Source organism: Aquarana catesbeiana, linkage group LG02 (genome assembly GCF_042186555.1).
Source record: "Aquarana catesbeiana isolate 2022-GZ linkage group LG02, ASM4218655v1, whole genome shotgun sequence".
NCBI lineage: Eukaryota > Metazoa > Chordata > Amphibia > Anura > Ranidae > Aquarana > Aquarana catesbeiana.
Window position 1 is genome coordinate 35,426,988 of NC_133325.1, and position 16,843 is coordinate 35,443,830.

Here is a 16,843-nt window from a genome sequence, read left to right on the forward strand (position 1 = left end):
CATTTTCTGAATGAACACAGTCAGTGATCCATACCTATCACATAGTATAGTCCAACCTATGTGTGTGATTATATGTCAGTATTACATTCTATATCCTTGTATGTTGCGGTCTAATAGTTTTTTGAAACTATCGATGCTCCCCGCTGAGACCACCGCCTGTGGAAGGGAATTCCACATCCTTGCGGCTCTTTCAGTAAAGAACCCTCTACGTTGTTTAAGGTTAAACCTCTTTTCTTCTAATTTTAATGAGTGGCCATGTGTCTTGTTAAACTCCCTTCCGCTAAAAAGTTTTATCCCTATTGTGGGGTCACCAGTACAGTATTTGTAAATTGAAATCATATCCCCTCTTAAGCGTCTCTTCTCCAGAGAGAATAAGTTCAGTGCTCGCAACCTTTCCTCATAACTAATATCCTCCAGACCCTTTATTAGCTTTGTTGCCCTTCTTTGTACTCACTCCATTTCCAGTACATCCTTCCTGAGGACTGGTGCCCAGAACTGGACAGCATACTCTAGGTGCGGCTGGACCAGAGTCTTTTAGAGCAGGAGAATTATCGTTTTATCTCTGGAGTTGATCCCCTTTTTAATGCATGCCAATATTTTGTTTGCTTTGTTAGCAGCAGCTTGGCATTGAATGCCATTGCTGAGCCCATCATCTACTAGGACCCCCAGGTCCTTTTCCATCCTAGATTCCCCCAGAGGTTCTCCCCTTAGTGTATAGATTGCCTTCATATTTTTGCCACCCAAATGCATTATTTTACATTTTTCTACATCAAATCTCATTTGCCATGTAGACTGTGTCCATTCATAACTGAAGCATAGTAAACTGTGTTTACTATGCTTCGGTTGTGAAGCATAGAGCACTTTCCATTCACTCATTGTCCAGTGCAGCTGAGGCTGCACAGAAAGGAACTAGGGAATCTCTGTTCTCTTCAGTTTAGACCCCTGATATTTCACCAAAACCCTCAATGGGGCACCTAAAACAATTGTAGAAAATGATAAAAAAAAATAATCCACTGCCCTACTGACACCATCCACTGCCCTACTGACACCGTCCACTGCCCTACTGACTCCAACCTCTGCCCTACTTCCACCATCCACTGCTCTACTGAGATCGTCCTCTGCCTTACTAACGCCGTCCATACACCATCCACTGCCCTACTGACACTATCCACTGCTCTGCTGACACCATCCTCTGTCCAACTGGCACTATCCACTGCTCTACTGACAGCATCTTCAGCCCTACTTACACTGTCCACACACTGTTCACTGCCTACTGACACTGTCCAATGCTCTACTGATTGACACTGCCCACTTTTAAGTTAAGTTTATATTTTTACAGTTACAGTATATTTGTTTTATTATATTTTTCTAAGTGTTCCTTACTATATAGCTAGGCCTTGCAAGTTAATGTTGATCTTTGATCTCTTACATGTGTTGCCTGCCCCTAATCTAACCTATTATAGCTCGCCTTTTCTCAAGTGTGAGAAAAAATTCCATTCAGTCTTTCCGTGTAACTGAGGTCCTCAATGTTGCTTATTTTGGTCTGTACTCTTTGAAGCTTCAGAATATACTTTTTTTGTGAATTGCCACCAGTTCCCAGCTCTGCCTACTTTTTCTATCCATTACAAGGGAAACTTTCTCTTTTTCCCTTGGATTCCTTCAGCAGTAGGTTTCCATCTCATATTTTTTATTTTGATAATGGTTGATCATTGACTTAGTGGTTGGGGGAAGTCCAAGAGATAGAAAGAGCAATTTGATCATTGAACTAAATTCCCTCAATGTATTCCATATATGTATTAACTTGTCTATTCCTACAAAGCTCTGATAATGTTACTGATGATAGTTCAATGATATAAGGTTAGCTATGAAAATAAACACACTGCTTAATAAAACAATGTCTTATTTATTTCCCAAGAAAATAGGAACGCTAACATAAAAACACCAAAGGAAAATATTACAGAGCATATGAAATACAGTACAAAAACATCAATGATACGTTACGTAAGGTCGTCCTCTATCACCAGTATCCTCAGATGAGCTCGCTGGCATGGGAGCCATCAGGCAAGAGAGGGTCAAGAGGCAAGAGAGGAAGTTTTTCCTCCCGGTCAGCACTTTTAAACTCCATTCATACTCTGCCCAGACACAACCCCATTGCCAGCCCATCTAGTATTCTGACAAATCCATATAGTTAAGAGGCAGTCCTTCTGAATATATTATTTTTCTGTCCGTCCTGCTGTAGTGGCTCCTAGGGGCAGCATTCGTCGATGAATCATCGCTATGTGACCTGGGTCATCTTCACTGACAGTTAGCCCTTTGATCTTATGTAGCTCAACTCATCAATCATCTTGGCAGCCGTTGCTCTCTTTGAAGCTTGTTTGCAGATGTGTTAATCATGCATGTCAATCTTTATCACACCAGTTGGTCTGGAGCCAAGCTTTTGTTCCCATACTCCCCCTACCAGGGGGCATGACTCTTCTTTCAGATGAAGGTTCTGATATGTTACAAAGTCTTGATGGGCAACCTGTTACATTCCAGTCGGCTCCCAAGAGTGATGAGGCTAGGTGTATCCAGATTTCATATTCAAACACATCTTGTATTATGAAATAAAACATGTAACCAGTGTTTACTCCTGACTGAAATAATGACTTCAAGGGTGGACACCATTTGTGCAGATTAGGCAGCCGCACAGTGGCCCTCTGGGAATTAGGAGCCCTTTTCTACTATATGTGGGCAAGCTGGGTGGTAAATTGTAGATGGTATTTACTATCTGACCCCACTTGCATATTAGACCATGAGAAAGTTAAGGCCCCTTTCACACGGGGCTCTCCATTTTTAGCCTCCGCTTGCTCAGCGGGGATCACTCTGTTGATCCCCGCTGAGCCGGCGGATGACAGGTCCATCTCTGCACTCTGTGCAGGGAAGGACCTGTCAGAGAGTCCGCTCTCCCCTTTGGGGGGATCGGATGATTACGGACCGCCTGTCCATTTTCATCCGATCCGCCAGACAGATGGAAAATAGGGCTTCCATCCGTCTGGATTTTGTGGAGAGGATCGGATCGGGGCGGATCGGATGTCAGCAGACAAGTCACCGCTGACATCCGTCGCTCCATAGAGCTGTATGGAGCGACCATCCAGATCCACCTAAAAAACTCACAGGGGGATCTGAACGGTCCGCACATGTGAAAGGGGGCTAAGGATATAAAAAAAAATTCTTCTTTGTTTGCTTGTATCTATCGAGTTAATAAGCGTTTTCACTTAGTTGTTGTTGAATGGGGTGTTACAAAATTCTTCTTAAACAGGGGCCTTTTAGTACTATGTTCGACTGAAAGGATAAAACCTTTAATAAACAGATTGTTGGTAATATTGCTAACTTACGTCTTGTATATACAGTAGAGGGAAAACTGAAGAACGGATGAGAACCATGCATAATGATACGTCTTCCCACCAGTTCCTGCTAACACTTGGCTTCAGAGAAATGGGTTCACTCCGGTACCTATACAGTGCATTAGCTCTACTAGTTTATATCAGTGTTATTATGTTCAATGTGACTGTTATCTCAGCAGTTTTGTTACACAAGAGTCTACAGGAGCCCATGTATATCTTTGTATGCGTACTGTGCATTAATGGCCTCTATGGCAGCACCTCTTTCTTTCCCAGTTTGATCTTCAATTTGGTCAACCACATCAACACAATTACTTATACTGGATGTTTGATGCAAGTATTTTGCATCCACACCTATGCGGGGTGTGAAATGACCATCCTCGTCATCATGGCATACGATCGCTATGTGTGCATTTGCAACCCTCTGAGATACAACAGCATCATATCCTTATTCGTGGTCTTCAAGCTGGTGGCTTTGGCCTGGTTTTACATAATTATCCTGGTCAGTATACATTTGGTGTTGACCATCAGGCTTCCCTTATGTGACACGGTCATACTAAAGATCTACTGTGACAATTGGTCAGTGGTAAGGCTGTCTTGCGTTGACGTTAGTATAAATAACGGGTTTGGACTTTTTATCGGGTCAACAGTTGTAGGTCCTATGCCGATGCTGATCATTATCTCCTACATCCAGATCCTAAGAGCCTGTATAAGGTCATCAAAGGGCTTTAGAGCAAAAGCTTTGTAAACCTGCACTCCTCACTTAATAACTGTTACTATCTACACTGCCAATGTGTTTTTTGAGTTCCTGATATATCGATTCATACCCAAAAGCAGGGATGAGCTTCGAGTTCGAGTCGAACTCATGTTCTACTCGAACATTGGCTGTTCGCAAGTTCGCCGAACAGCGAACAATTTGGGGTGTTCGCGGCAAATTCGAATGCCGCGGAACACCCTTTAAAAGTCTATGGGAGAAATCAAAAGTGCTAATTTTAAAGGCTTATATGCAAGTTATTGTCATAAAAAGTGTTTGGGGACCCGGGTCCTGCCCCAGGGGACATGGATCAATGCAAAAAAAAGTTTTAAAAACGGACGTTTTTTCAGGAACAGTGATTTTATTAATGCTTAAAGTCAAACAATAAAAGTGTAATATCCCTTTAAATTTCGTACCTGGGGGGTGTCTATAGTATGCCTGTAAAGGGGCGCATGTTTCCTGTGTTTAGAACAGTCTGACAGCAAAATGACATTTGGAAGGAAAAAACTCATTTAAAACTACCCGCGGCTATTGCATTGCCGACAATACACATAGAAGTTCATTGATAAAAACGGCATGGGAATTCCCCACAGGGCAACCCCGAACCAAAATAAAAAAAAAAAAAATGATGTGGGGGTTCCCCTAAATTCCATACAAGGCCCTTCAGGTCTGGTATGGATATTAAGGGGAACCCCAGCCAAAATTAAAAAAAAAAATTGACGTGGGGTTCCCCCTAAATTCCATACCAGACCCTTCAGGTCTGGTATGGATTTTAAGGGGAACCCCGCGCCAAAAAAAAAAAAAAAACGGCGTGGGGTCCCCCCAAAAATCCATACCAGACCCTTATCCGAGCACGCAACCTGGCAGGCCGCAGGAAAAGAGGGGGGGCGAGAGTGCGGCCCCCCCCCCTCCTGAACCGTACCAGGCCACATGCCCTCAACATTGGGAGGGTGCTTTGGGGTAGCCCCCCAAAACACCTTGTCCCCATGTTGATGAAGACAAGGGCCTCATCCCCACAACCCTGGCCGGTGGTTGTGAGGGTCTGCGGGCGGGGGGCTTATCGGAATCTGGAAGCCCCCTTTAACAAGGGGACCCCCAGATCCCGGCCCCCCCCTGTGTGAAATGGTAAGGGGGTACTTACCCCTACCATTTCACTAAAAAACTGTCAAAAATGTTAAAAATGACAAGAGACAGTTTTTGACAATTCCTTTATTTAAATGCTTCTTCTTTCTTCCTTCATCTTCTTCTTCTTCTGGTTCTTCTGGCTCTTCTGGTTCTTCCTCCGGCGTTCTCGTCCAGCATCTTCTCCGCGGCGTCTTCTATCTTCTTCTCCTCGGGCCGCTCCGCACCCATGGCATGGGGGGGGGAGGCTCCCGCTCTTCTCTTCATCTTCTTCTCTTCTTCATCTTCTTCTTCATCTTCTTCTTCTTCTTCTCTTCTTCCTTCTTCTGTTCTTCATGTCTTCTCCGGGCCGCTCCGCAGCCATGCTGGCATGGAGGGAGGCTCCCGCTGTGTGACGGCGTCTCTTCGTCTGACGGTTCTTAAATAACGGGGGGCGGGGCCATCCGGTGACCCCGCCCCCCTCTGACGCACGGTGACTTGAGGGACTTCCCTGTGACGTCACGGGGAATGCCACAGGGAAGTCCCGTCATGTCACCGTGCGTCAGAGGGGGGCGGGGTCACCGGGTGGCCCCGCCCCCCGTTATTTAAGAACCGTCAGACGAAGAGACGCTGTCACACAGCGGGAGCCTCCCTCCATGCCAGCATGGCTGCGGAGCGGCCCGGAGAAGACATGAAGAACAGAAGAAGGAAGAAGAGAAGAAGAAGAAGAAGATGAAGAAGAAGATGAAGAAGAGAAGAAGATGAAGAGAAGAGCGGGAGCCTCCCCCCCATGCCATGGGTGCGGAGCGGCCCGAGGAGAAGAAGATAGAAGACACCGCGGAGAAGATGCTGGACGAGAACGCCGGAGGAAGAACCAGAAGAGCCAGAAGAACCAGAAGAAGAAGAAGATGAAGGAAGAAAGAAGAAGCATTTAAATAAAGGAATTGTCAAAAACTGTCTCTTGTCATTTTTAACATTTTTGACAGTTTTTTAGTGAAATGGTAGGGGTAAGTACCCCCTTACCATTTCACACAGGGGGGGGGCCGGGATCTGGGGGTCCCCTTGTTAAAGGGGGCTTCCAGATTCCGATAAGCCCCCCGCCCGCAGACCCCCACAACCACCGGCCAGGGTTGTGGGGATGAGGCCCTTGTCTTCATCAACATGGGGACAAGGTGTTTTGGGGGGCTACCCCAAAGCACCCTCCCAATGTTGAGGGCATGTGGCCTGGTACGGTTCAGGAGGGGGGGGGGGCGCACTCTCGTCCCCCCCTCTTTTCCTGCGGCCTGCCAGGTTGCGTGCTCGGATAAGGGTCTGGTATGGATTTTTAGGGGGACCCCACGCCGTTTTTTTTTTTTTTTTTTTGGCGCGGGGTTCCCCTTAAAATCTATACCAGACCTGAAGGGTCTGGTATGGAATTTAGGGGGAACCCCACGTCAATTTTTTTTTTAATTTTGGCTGGGGTTCCCCTTAATATCCATACCAGACCTGAAGGGCCTTGTATGGAATTTAGGGGGACTCCCACATCATTTTTTTTTTTTAATTTTGGTTCGGGGTTGCCCTGTGGGGAATTCCCATGCCGTTTTTATCAATGAACTTCTATGTGTATTGTCGGCAATGCAATAGCCGCGGTAGTTTTAAATGTGTTTTTTCCTTCAAAATGTCATTTTGCTGTCAGACTGTTCTAAACACGGGAAACATGCGCCCCTTTACAGGCATACTATAGACACCCCCCAGGTACGAAATTTAAAGGGATATTACACTTTTATTGTTTGACTTTAAGCATTATTAAAATCACTGCTCCTGAAAAAACGGCCGTTTTTAAAACTTTTTTTTGCATTGATTCATGTCCCCTGGGGCAGGACCCAGGTCCCCAAACACTTTTATTGACAATAACTTGCATATTAGCCTTTAAAATTAGCACTTTTGATTATTCATGTTCGTGTCCCATAGACTTTAACGGTGTTCGCGTGTTCGAACGAATTTTTTTCCTGTTCGCATGTTCTGGTGCCCAACCGAACAGGGGGGTGTTCGGCTCATCCCTACCCGAAAGCGTAAATTATGAACTGAGAACAATCATGTCAGTGCAAGTTGTAGCATCTCCTCCACTCCTAAATCCACTCATCTACGGTCTAAAGCTAAATGAGATAAAAGTAAAAATCATTCAAACTTTTTCATTGAAAATTAAGACAGTGTCCATTTAAAAGCGTTAACTTTTTCTCAAAACTGATGTTTGGAAAGATATCAACAAACTGAATTTGCTGAATTTGCTGTTGACTGCTTACTTTATTTTGGCTTCCAGACGTCTCCCAGGTCTGCTGAATTTGTATCTACTTTACATCCTAAAAAATTACGATGGAGCAGTAAGATTATAACACCATGGTGTCTACCAGATGGGTGCAGGAAAAAACTGCTACTCAAATAGAGCACTTCAACTCTCCAGAGTCCATCCACGACTTAAAGTGCACCTTTCAGTAACTTTACAAATCTGCAAGAACAATTCCTGTATTTTGATTAGGGAAAACGTACTTAGATTTCTTTTTAATTAAAATAATTACAGTATCATCATCTATATAAAGAAATAAAAGGGACAGTGTAAATTAAACAGTGTATGTTTAGTATCAATTGTATGTTTGACCGCCTAATCTTACCTTTATCCAATTTAAACTACTGCTGTAGGTCAGCACTTCTGCCAAGCAAACAATAGCTAAAGCCTGGAAATACCCTTCCCTCAGTGTAACCTAAAGGAAAAATAGGATAACTCAGGCTATGATTCACGCTAAAATCAATGCAGTTTACTTAAATAAAGTATGTAAATGGGCAACCAATTTTTTACCTCCTCAAATTTCGATGAATCTCGACTCCTACCCTGACACTTCACTCTCTAACTTTTTCAGTCCCCCAGTAAAAAATGTCCTCTTCTTCCTTCTCCTACTCTTTTTCTCTTCCTTTCTTCTTCTCTATAGATTCTATACGCTCTTACTATAGCTGCGCAGCAATGGACATAGGTTTACAAGCCTCTTCCTCACACTCCTTACTCACATCGTATTGAGCTCACTCCCATGCACCTACTGTATGTCACCCTTTAGCTCAGGTTTTGTTCATTTAAGGTGGCCTCAGTGCCTTCTGACCATTCCTCCTTATTGGATGATCATTATGATAACATTTATCATTTTCCTTTCTGTAAACACCTCTGCTTGTGAACCACCACCTTTCCTCCTACCTTCTGAATGTATTGAGATTAACTTTCTGCTCAGTATTATCAGGAATACGGATGAGCCGAACACCCCCCTGTTCGGTTCGCACCAGAACATGCGAACAGGAAAAAAGTTCGTTCGAACACGCGAACACCGTTAAAGTCTATGGGACACGAACATGAATAATCAAGAGTGCTAATTTTAAAGGCTTATATGCAAGTTATTGTCATAAAAAGTGTTTGGGGACCTGGGTCCTGCCCCAGGGGACATGGATCAATGCAAAAAAAAGTTTAAAAAATGGCCGTTTTTTCAGGAGCAGTGATTTTAATAATGCTTAAAGTCAAACAATAAAAGTGTAATATCCCTTTAAATTTCGTAGCTGGGGGGTGTCTATAGTATGCCTCTAAAGGGGCGGATGTTTCCCGTGTTTAGAACAGCCTGACAGCAAAATGACATTTCAAAGGAAAAAAGCCATTTAAAACTACTCGCGGCTATTGCATTGCCGGTCCGACAATACACATAGAAGTTCATTGATAAAAACGGCATGGGAATTCCCCACAGGCGAACCAAAATTTAAAAAAAAAATGACGTGGTGGTCCCCCTAAATTCCATACCAGGCCCTTCAGGTCTGGTATGGATATTAAGGGGAACCCCGGCCAAAATTTTTAAAAAAATGACGTGGGGGTCCCCCTAAATTCACACAGGAGGGGGGCCAGGATCTGGGGGTCTCCTTGTTAAAGGGGGCTTCCAGATTCCGATAAGCCCCCTGCCCGCAGACCCCCACAACCACCAGCCAGGGTTGTGGGGATGAGGCCCTTGTCCTCATCAACATGGGGACAAGGTGTTTTGGGGGGCTACCCCAAAGCACCCTCCAAATGTTGAGGGCATGTGGCCTAGTACGGTTCAGGAGGGGGGGCGCTCTCTCGTCCCCCCTCTATTCCTGCGGCCTGCCAGGTTGCGTGCTCGGATAACGGTCTGGTATGGATTCTTGGGGGGACCCCACGCCATTTTTTGTTTTTTTTTTGGCGCGGGGTTCCCCTTAAAATCCATACCAGACCCCCCCACGTCATTTTTTTTTTTTTTTTTTGGCCGGGGTTCTCCTTAATATCCATACCAGACCTGAAGGGCCTGGTATGGAATTTAGGGGGACCCCCACGTCATTTTTTTTTTAATTTTGGTTCGGGGTTCCCCTGTGGGGAATTCCCATGCCGTTTTTATCAATGAACTTCTATGTGTATTGTTGGACCGGCAATGCAATAGCCGCGAGTAGTTTTAAATGGCTTTTTTCCTTTGAAATGTCATTTTGCTGTCAGACTAAACACGGGAAACATGTGCCCCTTTACAGGCATACTATAGACACCCCCCAGCTACGAAATTTAAAGGGATATTACACTTTATTGTTTGATTTTAAGCATTATTAAAATCACTGCTCCTGAAAAAAACGGCCATTTTTAAAACTTTTTTTTGCATTGATCCATGTCCCCTGGGGCAGGACCCAGGTCCCCAAACACTTTTTATGACAATAACTTGCATATAAGCCTTTAAAATCAGCACTTTTGATTTCTACCATAGACTTTTAAAGGGTGTTCCGCGGCATTCGAATTTGCCGCGAACACCCCAAATTGTTCGCTGTTCAGCGAACTTGTGAACAGCCAATGTTCGAGTCGAACATGTGTTCGACTCGAACTCGAAGCTCATCCCTAATCAGGAATGGTGCAAGGGTTTTTGTCTACTTAGGCGAAGGTACACTTTACCGGCGCACCCCCCCCCCCCCATATGTCCCTGACTGCTGCCGAACTGTTCCCACTTCTAAAAAAAAGTCTGTGGTTGGGGTAACATGTTACTGTTGCAGCAGCCCCGCGCCCCCCTAAACATGTTAGGACAGAAGGCGGGGGATCCTCTTCCCACACTCGCTGTCACAATTTAAAAAAAAAAAAGTTTTGTGAATGGGAGAACTACAAGTACCAACAGTCTTTGCAGATGTTGGCTTGTAGTTCTAAATGAACTACCATGGCACTGTTGAGCACTGTGGTAGTTCATTGATTCTTCCTGTCATTGTGTACCTGCCTGCCTGTACGAGGTATGAGCAGACAGATACACTGACAGTCTGCAAGAGCATGAGATCGCACCCACGATCTGCTGATCATGGGTGCAATGTTTTACACGCTCCTAATAAAAATAAAAAAATAAATGCACATTTTTTTACCTGTAAAAAGATTTGCATTTAATATTTTTGTTACAAAGGTGAACTTATCCATTAAAGCATAACTGGGGAAAAAAATAGCAAATTAAAAAAAAAATCTAGCATATACAATTGCGGCACAAGTCATATTGTAATTGAATGTTATTAAAAATTACCTTTCCTTTTCAATCTGCAGCTGCTGTAATTTTCTGTAAAATGCAATATGGCTGCCTGGAGGTGTTCTGTACACAGAATGTATACAGAACTCCACCAGAACCACAATTTCCTGCTTGTGTGATTGGCTCACTGATTTTCCCACTAAGTCTGCACTAAGATACATTCAGATTTCTGGCATCCTCTACAACAAAAATGTCATTTTTGGTGAGATATTTCCAATAGGAAATCACGTCTAAAGGAATGCAGGCCCAGCAACTTTCCTCATTAGTGTACTGTAGGTGCACAGCTGCTTGATAATTATGAAACCACTCCTATTAGATTCACTTTCCCACATGGATACAGACGCACACACAAGGATTTCTTCAGAAGGGTAGGACTCTGCAACAAAGTTTGTTAAAATCCTTACAATGTACATAGATCACCCAGATGTCCACAACGTCTAGGAGTGTGTCTATGGGAATGTTTGACCATTTTTCCAGAAGCTAATTTGTGCACTGGTCCAAATCATTTGGTGGAGGGGGGATTATGATGAGGGGTTAGGCTTGGCCCCTTAGTTCCAGTAAGGGGAATTCTTTAGGCGTCAGAAAACTAAGACATTTTGGACAATTTCATGCTACCAACTTTGTGGGAACAGTTTGGGGATGGCCCCTTCCTGTTCCAACAGGACTGCGCCCCAGTGCACAAAGCAAGGTTCATAAAGGCGAGTTTGGGGTGGAGGAACTTGACGGTCCTGTGCTGAGTCCTAACGTCAACCCGATAGAACACCTTTGGGATGAATTAGAGTGGAGACTGCAAGCCAGACCTCCTCGTCCACATCAGTGCCTGACCTCACAAATGCTCTTCTGGTAGAATGCCTGGGAAGTGACATCACCCATAGACCTACTATGGGGCTTCCCTTGTTGGCTGCTTCTCCTTCACACACCTACACAGAGGAGCTGCCGCTGACAGCTTAGTGTGGGACTGGACTGGAGCGGCTTCAGAAAAGTTATGTTTAGCGATTTTTTGCTTTACAGGGCTAGATAGGTTAATCTTAGATTGTGGCTGCCAGTAGATTTAGAAAAGCAAGACCAGAGAAAAGGGGAAGATGTAACCCACAGAAACCCGCGAGCCCCTCAAGAGAATACCTGAGCCAGGACTCCCAGATCACAGACTTTAGGAACTCTTATCTTGGGAAGGTATGCACTATGGTAGAGAGTTAGGAAGAGACGTTGCAGAATGTTTGCTATGCTGCTGGACTGCACTGTCAAAATGTTAGTAAAGTATTCTCCACTGTTTCATGCCTGGTCTGAAGTTACTCAAAGGGGTGCATGGAGGTACATGGTGAATCTAAAAGAACAGGGCCTGTAAGCACATATGGGGATGAAGAGGATGGAACAGAAGGCCATTATGAAGGGGTAACTCAGCAGAGTAGTGTCTAGTGTGCTAGAATAGTATTTTTGGTTAGAGTAGGTAAATTGTTCAGGCAGGCAGCCAAGCCAGTGTGTTTTCTGGGTCAGGGTTTAAGTGACTCAGGGTGGGCTGGATGACTCACAGGCAGAATCTTTGATACCTCCCTCTACTTCTAGAAACTTGGAGAAGATTTTAGAAGAATGTTAATGGAGGTTAGGAGGAGCTGCCTGGAGTATTCATGAGGGCCCTGACCAATCCCCAACAGATGGGTTGGCAAGGGGCAGGCCCCCTCAAATACTCTGGGTCAGCCCAGTTGGGGCAGTGGAGTTTGAGTGGAATCTGGAGATGGAGTGTTAGGCTGGCCCTTTAGGGTAGCCCCCTAGTCTGGGGGGGGGGGGAGACCATGGCCTGGGCTCGTGGGCTCAGGTGTGGAAGGGACCTTCTTCACAATACACAGAGGTGTCTTGACAGGAGAACACTGCCGGGCAAATCTCCAGGGAGGAAGACATCCAGGTGGCTGGTGAGTGTACAGTCAGAGGACTGAGAGGTATGACTGAGAGGACTGAGGAGAGCAGTCTGAGATGGATGCAGAGACAGTCTGGGAGGACCATGAAGTCTCAGCCAACGGGCTAGAGAAAGAGGCAGCTGTAGCCAGGTGGGCTGAGGAGGTGGTGCTGGGATCAGCAGCCATGAGAGGAGGACAGCTGGGCATTAGAACTTTTTGCTACACTACCAAAGGCACCTGCGGTCTCTGCCTGCAAAGGGAATTTGCTTTTGGCCTGATTGAGCTCTTGCCAAACCATCCATACAGTGCCAGCTGGTCCTGGGAGTTTTTGTTCTACAAGAAAGATTGTGCTGGAGGTAGAGGAAAAGTGTACTTACAGACTGTATTTAGTTGTGTCCCTGAAGAGTTCTACTACTTTGATCAAATGGGCATCCTATAATACCCTAAACCCTAGTCAAGTTCAATACCCCTAATAAAATGCAAAAAACAAAAAAACAAAGCTGCAAGGACTGCTTCTTGACTCCAGAGTGCTGTGGGAAAATTCTGTGTGCCTGGCTGTGCAGGGTGGAAGATACTTAATTCACCAAGGGCTCCTGCGGGGATAGCGCTTCAGGAGTATGCAGTAAGTGTGTAGTTGCTATGGGTAACCATGAACTGGTGGGAATGTAATAGCAGCCAGACAGCGAAGAGTGGTTCCAGGCATGGGTGACGGGTCCTCTGGTAGAGAGGAGGACAGTGCTCTGACTCCCTCCCTAGCGGTTGGTGTCCCACAGCATTCAGGACTGACCTGGTGGTATGGAGACCCTATGAACCTAGCTGCAGGTATGGGAGAGTAAGCAGTTAATTAAGTGCACACATGAGGTCCACACCTATGCCGCGTACACACGGTCGGATTTTCCGACGGGAAATGTTCGATGTGAGCTTGTTGTCTGAAAGTCTGACCGTACGTATGCTCCATCGAACATTTGCTGTCGGAATTTCTGCCAACAAATGTTTGAGAGGAGGTTCTCAAATTTTCAGCCAACATAACTTTGTTGTCGGAAAGTCTGATCGTGTGAACACAAGTCCATCGCATAAAAGTTCACGCATGCTCGGAATCAAGCAGAAGGAGCCCCACTGGTTATTGAACTTCCTTTTTCTTGGTTCATTGTATGTCTTTTACGTCACCGCATTGTCACGTTAGGAATTTTGGGCCAACATTTGTGTGACCATGTGTATGCAAGACAAGTTTGAGCCAACATCCTTCGAACAAAAATCCACGGTTTTGTTGGTGGAAAGTCCGATCGTGTGTACGGGGCATAAGTGCATGGCAGGGCCCTATTGTGCCACTGGGAAAGAGGTGGCAGAGAAATACTGGACTGGTGGAGTAGGACACAGGCTCTGCGGTGTCCCTCTCTAAATGCTACATTCTGGGAAACAAGGTGTGCAGAGATATGGGACAGTGTGTTTCACAGGAGGAATCCTTTTGTTGTTACACAGCTGCATAAGGTGTATGGCTCGCTTCTTTTCCGCCTTAATGTTGAGTTCACATGAATGCAGCCCCGCCTGGTCCCAGGTATTAGTAAGCAAGTAAACGAGAAGAGGTACCCTCACGTGCAGGGCGAGTAGGCCTTGCCCACAAGAACATTATTCTTGTGGGCTGATTTCACCATAGCAAGAGAACTCTGAGTATGAAGGTCACATGCTAAATAAGAAAAATTACCCCCACAAAAAATCTAGCTGGTACTGATGGACTTTAGACTCACCTCCTCTGTCCAGAGAAATGTAATCAGGAATCTAAAATTAGGGTATGCGGGTGGTGGAGGGTTAAGCTTAAATCTCTTACCCTTGCTACCCCTTGTCCTATTAAACCTATAAAAGGAGTCTACTGCAGTCCTTACCCAATCACTGCAGGGGGATTTTAAAAAAAAAATTGAAGACCACTGCTTCAACTCTTTCAATGCCCAACCAATTTTCAATTTTTCACCCACACACGCTAAAATATAAATTATTGATTTAGAAATTATCTAAAGACTAGATTATTACTGAAATCAGGGAACCCATTTGATGGTAAGGTTATATTTTTAATGTCACACAATATTTGAGATCATTTTTGTCATTTATATTTTGAATAAAAATATGTATGTGCGTGTTTAAAAAAAAATATGTATCTACTCCAATACTCATACTATCTTCTGCACTGTCTCCCTCAGACTCATACCTATGCAATCCAGCACTGGTCTTTTTTTCCAGGTTAAATGAAGTCCAGTATCATTCAATCTACTTCCCGAAAGTCCAGGGTGTTAAAGACCTGCCCCCAATGAGCATCAGTTTGTTGCTCTGAGTTCATAAAAAAATGCTGCAGAGAACTGTCATTCCATGGTACCATTATCTGCAGCAACTGGGGCCGCACACTACAAGAGGAAGAGAAGCAGGAAGAGGAGCTCCAAGAGCTCACATGACTAGTGTAGATAAGATGTCCCACCTTCATAAGACTGCCACCATTATCATACTCCAAAACCCGTCCCACTTATCATTACCTACTTATTAACGAGACCACACTTGAACTGGAAAATAACTGGCCATAGCAGCCTTTTTATTCACAAATATTCAAAATTATATAAACAATTTAACCATAACAGAAAATTCCATAATCTTAGTTCCTCCCCCCGGTGGTCTTTGACGGCACTTCCCAACATAACTCCATTTCACTTCCGTACTGTGGGCTTTTGCGTATTAGGCCTCCAGCCGTGTCACACCAGCTCAGAGACAAACCCATTCCCGCAGTGCCACCATCACCATCATCCAGTTAACCTGTGTTAACTGAATACACCATGGGCCCATACAACCGATGGGTCCCCCACACTTCCGTCGCATAGGTTACTTGCCACCATCAAAGACCACCACCGCCACCGCTAACAAGGGTGACCCCTTACCCTTGGGAGCCCCTCCACACTCTCAAAGCCCGCTGTACCCCATCCTGCAGTCCCAGGGACCAAAGATCAGTGCCCACCGCTGACAGGTGAGCCCCATCCCTTCTGAGATACAGACCTCTGGCAGAACCCACAGATACCATGGTGCCTTGACGAGGCTCTGTGGCTTACGCATGCATTTGCAAATGTGTGCAGACTAAACCCCTGCTTTTAACGCATACTGTTAGACAGGTTTACATGGTTGTCTGCGGGCTGGTCGGTAAGTTAAGCTTGTTTTTGTCCTTGTATCTATCCTTGGCCTTGTTTATAACTGTTGTTAGCCTTCCAATGCTTCTTACTGTGATAGCCAGCTATAGATGGGGGCAAGTGGCAAGTGGTACCTTTTTTGTAGAACCCTACAAAACAACATGCCCGGGCGGCATAACCAATGTATACATGCCTCCCCCCTGGGAATCCCCAGTTGCCTTCCATTAAGCTTAAAGTATGCCCGCCTAGCCTCCCAAAACACATAGGATACCACTACACACAATACTCACCCATCTCGAAAACTTGAATACATGCCCGTTCGGCAACACAAACCACCCTTTCATGTCATACCCCAGGCTTTGTCTTCCCCCACTATTCAACTATCAAATGTGGTCGGATGTTAGTCCGGAATCTCCCTGATTCCCAGCGACCGATCCGTTTTACAGCCACCTCATCCAACCCACATCGCGCGGCCTCTGTTGCCGCGCCAATGCGGAAGGAGTGAGCTATCCAAACCCGCTGCTTTCAGGCTTTTTAAAAATGGCCACAAACTGAAATTTAGACAATGGGGCTCCATCCCTGTGCACCAGCAAAACCCCATCTGAATTAGGGCGAACTCCTAAAAATTCCCTCACCGTCACCACCGGGCATACAACAGAGTGCGGTAATGAATACAGCCGTACCTTTACTCCTTTGCCACCCTGGTCTGTCTTGGACCGGCGTAGCAATACCTCAATGCACGCCCCTTTGGAATTCACATCCTGAACCCGTAAACCCCTCGGAACCTTCTTGGAAGGGCTAACCAGATTGCTAATCCTGAAGGCTCCAGAAAAAGGCTAGCAAAAAAGCCGCTCTAAACAAATACCCTTCATATGCCGAAGAGCACACCCCACCCAATTGAACAAACAGTGACTGCAGGTTGTCAAAGGACACCGGCCTCCTGGAATCCCTCCGTTTATGTTGATGATGATAATCCTTCCTGGCCTGTCGGAAGCAGAAATCC

At 45.3% G+C, this 16,843-nt stretch overlaps 1 pseudogene; it reads left to right on the forward strand.

The window, feature by feature from the left end:
- Window positions 1-3,420: 3,420 nt before the first annotated feature.
- On the forward strand, window positions 3,421-7,436 carry LOC141129720 (olfactory receptor 52E4-like; annotated as a pseudogene).
- Window positions 7,437-16,843: the final 9,407 nt, after the last annotated feature.